This window comes from Dama dama, chromosome 4 (genome assembly GCF_033118175.1).
Source record: "Dama dama isolate Ldn47 chromosome 4, ASM3311817v1, whole genome shotgun sequence".
Taxonomy (NCBI): Eukaryota; Metazoa; Chordata; class Mammalia; order Artiodactyla; family Cervidae; genus Dama; species Dama dama.
In genome coordinates this window covers 70,268,723-70,275,829 of record NC_083684.1, presented here as the reverse complement: position 1 = coordinate 70,275,829, position 7,107 = coordinate 70,268,723, and positions in this window count along the sequence as shown.

The window sequence follows — 7,107 nt, the reverse complement described above, 5'->3', positions numbered from 1 at the left end:
AAACGTGCCAGAGGCTCGCGGAGTCCCCCACATTTAGGAAGATGTGGCCGTGGTGGGCGGGAAGATCCAGGGTGGAAGACGGCCAGGTCTCCAGGCGTCTGAGGCCAGTGGGCGTCTGGTTTCTGCACGTCTTTGATCTGGAGGCCCTGGAGGGACTCTGAAGCTCACGTCCCAGGAGCAAGTGTTCCGTAACCTCCCCGTAAATTCTCTTGAGGACATGGGGGTCAGCCCCAGCTGACCCGCTGGCCCCGATGAGTCACCCCTTGCTGGAGTCACCATCTCACTCTCCCTGAATGTCTCCATTGCTGCCCCCTTCCTCCACCCCTGCCCTGATTGCCGTGGCCTCCGGCAGTATCCTGGGTCCCCTCCTCTGCTTAGTCCTTCCTGCAGACCTCACCCAGATACGGGGCTCTCCCCGCCTACCCTCTCCACTACCTGGGGCTCATGAACCTCCCTGCAGACAGTGGTCAAGCCCGCTGTCTACTCCAGACCCGAAAACCGAGCTACCCATGGGCTCCCCCGGGTGTCTCCCTGGATGTCCGTCCCACCGACCTGCTCACTGACCACTGAAAATGGGCTGTCTTTGCTTTTCTTTTTTCAGTTGTGAAAATAAGATAACAGGTTTGCAGGAGACTTGGGAAATACAAAACAAAGTCACATATTGTCCCATTACATAATTTTTTTTGCTTTTTGTCTTTATTTTCTCTTTTTAAAATTATGAAAATATGATAATACAGTTACACAAGATTTGGAAAATACAGTACAAAGTTACGTACAGTTCCACTACTTGTTACAATTGTTTGTTTTAAGTAGATAAATTAAGATTTTTTTAAGTCAGAGTTTCAATGTCAAACTCTCAGAAATTAATAGAATGAATGTACAGAGAGGTGGACTATAGTGGACTTGAAAAGCATTATGAACCAATTTGACATGTTTAAGATTTATGCAATTTTCACACAGCAGGAGGATACAAATTCTATTCAAGTTAGACTGTAAACCAGGAGACACTGGCTCATATCCAGGGACACAAGAGCAGGTGCAGAAATTTCATGGTCTAAAGATACTGAAATCATACGTACTGTGTTCTCTTATTACTGTGGAATTATGTTAGAAATCAATATCAAGATGTTTGGGAAAAACCCACTTATTTCCAAGCGAATTGTGCCATTTACCAAGATAGATCTTTGACTTCGCCATCAAAAGCCTCGATAAAGTTAGGAGACTGGAAAATCGCAGAGGGCAATTGCAGAGGAGAAAGCACTGAAATGAGAAATTAATATCAAAATGAGAAGTTAGTATCAAAGATACTTTAAAAATCCCACGTATTTGAGAATTAAATGTCCTCTTTTAAATGAGGGGTATGTCAAAGAAGCCGTAACAGGGAAAATTAGAAAATACTGGTAATAGAATAAAAATAAAAAGAGAATAAAAATGGGCACTTAATATTCCTCCTTCAGAGCTGCCCTTCAACTCCAGTTTGCCTTCAGGGAGAGCCCCTTGGGCCCCTGGCTTGCTTTTCTTTTTTTTTTTAAATTATTTTTCTTTTCTTTTTTATTTTCTAGACTTGCTTTTCTTTATCACCAACTGCAACAGAGGCCCTCGAGACACGTTTTTGAATGCTGCTCAGACTTCTGTCTTCACCCCTGCCTAACTTGGGGCGTGCTCATCGCAAGGAGGGACCGCCTTGGTCATGGCAGTGGGCTCCCCACTGGTCCAGGCCTCCAGGGCCATCTGTCCCCACAGAAACTGCTATTTTGAATTTTTAAAGGAAATCATGATCATGTCACTCTTGTGTTTAAGTCTCTTTGCTGCTCCTCCTAATTGTCCTGCATTTAAAAAATACATGTGTGTAATGTGTGTGTCTGTGTATATATGTATTTGCATATATAATGCATGTATTATGTATATAATATATATACATTGTATATATACATATAAAATATATATTGTGTGTATATATACTGTATGTGTAATATATATTGTATATATACTGTATATATATATAAATGCATATATTATGTGTATAAGCATATTTATGTTATATATATACACACACATAGGAAACATAAAGACATACTAAGTATTAAGACTGCTTGTCTCAATGAATGGATAAAGAAGACGTGAGACACACACACAATGGAATACTACTCAGCCCTGCAAAGGACAGAATAATGCATGTGCATGGATGGACCCAGAGATGATCACAAAACAGTGAAGTAAGTCAGACCGAGAAAGACAAATACCATACGACGTCACTTAATGCGCAGAGCCTAAAATATGATATGTTGTTGTTGCTCTTGTTCAGGGGCTAAGCTGTGTCTGACTCTTGGACTCTGACACGCATGCGACCCCATGGATTGCAGCATGTCAGGCTCCTCTGTCCTCCACTGTGTCCTGGAGTTTGTTCAAACTCACGTCCATCGAGTCAGTGTTGCTATTTTACCATCTCATCCTCTGTCGTCCCCTTCTCCTGTCCTCAATCTTTCCCAGCATCAGGGTCTTTTCCAGTGAGTCGGCTCTTCCAATCAGGTGGCCAAAGTATTGGAGCTTCAGCATCAGTCCTTCCAATGAATCCTCAGCATTGATTTCCTTTAAGGTTGAGGCTTCACGATCAGAAACAGGCAATGATGATAGTTTTGTTTTTTTTAATAAGCATTGAACCAAGCAGCCCAGCCTGGCAGCTCACAATTGGCAAGTCATGTTTTCCAGATCTTCAGAGTGAACTTTTTGATGCCAGTTTGGCATCTCAACAGGCAGAAGTTGAGCATCACACTCTGGGACTCATTAAAATCGCCTTAACAACCCTCAGAGGGACCCTGGAAGTAGGTGAGGCTGTTTTCGTCATCTTTCCTGCCAGGCTGCGTAATTATGTTCAATTATTCAACCCATCTCCGGGAGGGTCAAGAACAACAGCTTCATTTTTGAGGCCACAGGGACAGAGAGAACCCCAAAGGAAAAAAGGAACTTTGCCCTCCGAGCAAGAGAGCTATGGGAACAAACAAATTTGAACATATTAGAGGGAATTAAAACTTTGAAATTGCGAGAGCAGAGTGACTTCTGGGCTGTAATTAGGCAGCATCCACCTGTGAGCGCTGACGCTGTTTCTTTCTTTTTCCTTTTTGTTTTGTTTACCACCAATTTGCCTCCCGTTGGGAGCTCCTGGTTGAATGACTTACTCTCTGTGGGCAGAATTTCCCTCTGGCTGTCCAATCACCCATTCCTCTTCCCCACTTGCTGCTACCCCAGTTCCTCAGCTGGCGTCTGACTCCACTTAGGCTCAAGTTTGACACTCGTGGAATCATAGGTTAGACACAACTCCGTGCAGGTTTTTTTACTACTAAATAGTCATCAAAAGCTTTTCAACCTAAAGCGAAGTGTCTTTACTGCTGCTGACAATAGCAGCTTGAAAACTGCAGAGAAACATGCACTTCACTTCTTTGTTCTTTTCGTGGTAACCCTTTTAGTGTGGTGTGGGTTTCACACGCATGCCCAGGTGCGCACACCTGCACGCACACCCCTGCCTGCACCTGTACCAAATATGCAAGCACAACCCCATCCTGCCTACGGCTAGGTAACCTGCTTTTTCTTCCAGCTATCAGTTTGCTGCAGGCGTTTTGCCAGCGCAGTGGATAAAGCTCTATCTACCACACCCACTTCTATCCTGTGGATGCACCGTAACTTTATACATTCACTCTTTCAGTGAATATTTATGGGGCTCATGACATGGGCTGGGTACGGGGCTGACGATGTGGTTGTAAATAAAAAGTAAATAGGCGCAAAGGGAACTAGACAAACTAAAAAAAGACATGTTCCAATGGGATTTTTTAAAATAAATTTACTAAGTGGGTTCTGAGGTTCACATTCAAAGAGCAAGTGCGCGTACACATAAGAAACTAGAGCAAGGACTCCCTTGGCAGTCCAGTGGTTAAGACTTCGCCTTCCAGTGCAAGGGGTATGGGTTCGACCCCTGGTCAGGGAGTGAAGATCCCACATGCTTCGTGGGGTGGCCAAAAAAAAAAAAAAAAAAAAGATTGTCATTATAGTAATCAGAATTTTACCTCTATATTATACTTTGGGCTAATAATGATTTATATAATAATAAAATATTTCATGATAAAATTTAAACATAGCGTTCTAGTAAAAGAAAAGAATGGCAGATCACGTGCAGTATCGTAGGAAGGATCAAATTCCTTCCTGCACGAACAGCAGAAGGGTTTATTTACTTTAAACAGGTACTCATTCCCTGGGGCATCAGTTAGCAAAACATTTCCCCATTTGAAGCACTGGTTATTTTATTTTTTCGTTTTATTTTTTACTGAAGGATAGTTGGCTTACAATCTAACATGAGTTTCAGATGTACAAAGCAGTACTTTGATATTTGTCTCAAGGGCACGGCTCAGGATATCCACACTCCGTGCTCACTTGTCCACTGGGTCACTTGTCCACTGGCTCAGGTCTTGGTGCTGCATCCAGAGTGCTCAGTCTCTGGTCTCTGTCTGTCTTTAAAATAATGATTTCATTAGCTGACTTTGTGTTTACTTTTGGCCTGTGGCTTCTCCTGCTGCGGGCACGGGCTCCAGGCACACAGGCTCAGTAGCTGTGGCATAACACCCGGGCTTAGCTGCTCCATGGCATGTAGGATCTTTCTGGACCCGGGCTCGAACCAGTGTCCCCTGCATTGACAGGCGGATTCCTATCCACTGCGCCACCAGGGAATTCCAGCAACTAGAGAGAGCCCGTGTACAGCAACGAAGACCCACCACAACCAAAATAAATAAATCCTTAAAAAAAAAGTGATGGCCTTATATTTGTGCCTCTGGAGGCAAAAAGTACAATATCCAGTTTGGCAAGAACGTACAGAAATGATACCCTTGCCCTCTGCTGGCTGGATGATTTTAAGAGAAACATTCCAAGCTTGCAAAGAAGAGTTAATTGTCACTTATTGATAGTTCAGTTGGTAAAGAATCTGCTTGCAATGTAGGAGACCCCGGTTCAATTCCTGGTTCGGGAAGAACTACTGGAGAAGGGATAGACTACCCACTCCAGTATTTTTGGGCTTCCCTTGTGGCTCAGCTGGTAAAGTATCCACCTGCAATGCGGGAGACCTGGGTTCAATCTCTGGGTTGGGAAGATCCCCTGGAGAAAGGAAAAGCTACCCACTCCAGTATTCTGGCCTAGAGAATTCCACAGACTATTCCCAAGGGGTCACAAAGAGTCGGACACGACTAAGTGACTTTCACTTTCACTTTTCACTTCATTTACTGTTACATTAAATGAATGACAATGGCTAGATATTGGCTATCTAATGCATACAGGCTCTATTCCCCATGTTGTTCACAGCATCCTTGTACCTTGACACCCAAAAGTCTCTGCATTCCATTCCCCCACCTTTCCTCTCATCATTAGTCACCCACTAGTTAGTTCTCTGTATCTGTGAGCCTGCTTTTTGTTATGTTCACTAGCTTGTTGTATTTTTTAATTAATTTATTATTTTTTAAAAATATTCATTTATTCAGTGGCTCTGAGTCTTAGTTTTGGCAGGCAGGCTCTAGTTCCCTGACCAGGAATCTAACCTGGCCCCCCTGCATTGGGAGCTTGGAGTCTTAGCCACTGGGAAGTCCCTGTTGTATTAGCCATTTTTTTTAGATTCCACCTATAAGTATCAATAATATTATGCAATATTTGCTTTTCTTTGTCTGACTTAACTTCGCTAAACATAATGCCCCCCAGGTCCATCTATGTTGCTGCCGGTGGCAAAATTTCACTCTTTTTTATGACTGAGTAATATTCTCTTCATTAATACCACATCTTCATCCATTCCTCTGATGGACATCAGACTGTCCATCATCTGTCTGATGGACCCTTACATTGCATCCATGTCTTGGCTATCGTAAATACTGCTGCTATAAACATTGGGGTGCATGTATATTTTACAATTAGTATTTTGGGGTTTTCAGGTTCAATTGGGTGACAAGTTCTCCTCATGTCATGGAACAGTTTGACAATCAACCATAGTTAATATGGGGATCTAGGGAGATCAGTTGTTTTCACGAGATCTCGAGCTAATGACCGCAGCATAGAAAACCAAACCTTTCTGAAACCCACGTCCATCTGTCCTGACCTCTAAGCAGTCTCTTCACATGTCCCCAGTTGATATTTACTCCATCGAGCCCTCTTGCCCTAAGTGTTCCCAAGTCAGGGACTGGCTCTCAAACTGTGCCAGGAGATGAAATGTCTCTGTTTATATGGTGCTGGGGGTAATTTCAGGGGTCCCTGTCTGTTACCCCAAAAGCAGAGTGATTGGGTGAATGTTGTAGAGTGAACCATTTTAGGTAAGCCAGGGGGATTCATTTTCCATGGAAACTACACCAGAAGAACCATGACTTATTAAAGAAGCCTCCACATTGGTTTTGTGGAGGACTTCACTTATTGTACTTTAGTCTTTTATGGATTGCATTTTTTGGGGGAAATGGATTGGTATTCCTGCTTTAGTGATTTTTTTTTCTACATTTGTCTGAAGAGTTCGCAGGAGTAAGAGAATAGAGATATGATAGTTGTTGGGTCACATAGCTATTTTTTCTCATGTAAATACAGCTCAAAAGAATTTCCTAAAATCACCTGAAAAGCTACAGTGTGAAAAGAACCTACTTTGGAGTAAGCATTTAGAAAATCAGAGGTTGTACTGCAGTAGGGCAGAAGAATGACACCTATCAGTTTTGGAAGTCTTCCTTTTTCTATCCACCTAGGGGAGAAATACCCAAACAAGTACAGAGGGAAGACATGTGTGTTCAGTCGCTTCAGGCGTGTCCGACTCTTTGCAACCCCATGGACTATAGCCTGCCAAGCTCCTCTGTGCATGGGATTCTCCAGACAAGAATACTGGAGTGTGTTGCCATTCCCTTCTTCAGGGGATCTTCCTGACCTAGGGATCAAACCTGGGTCTTCTGCATTGCAGGCAGATTCTTTACCGCTGAGCCACTGGGGAAGCCCTACAGAGGGAAGATATCTCCACATAATAATGGCCACATAATAAACCACAGCAATCATCCACTCCATATAAAAAATCTTGGAAGAGGAAATACGCAGGTGACTTATTTGACAGAAATG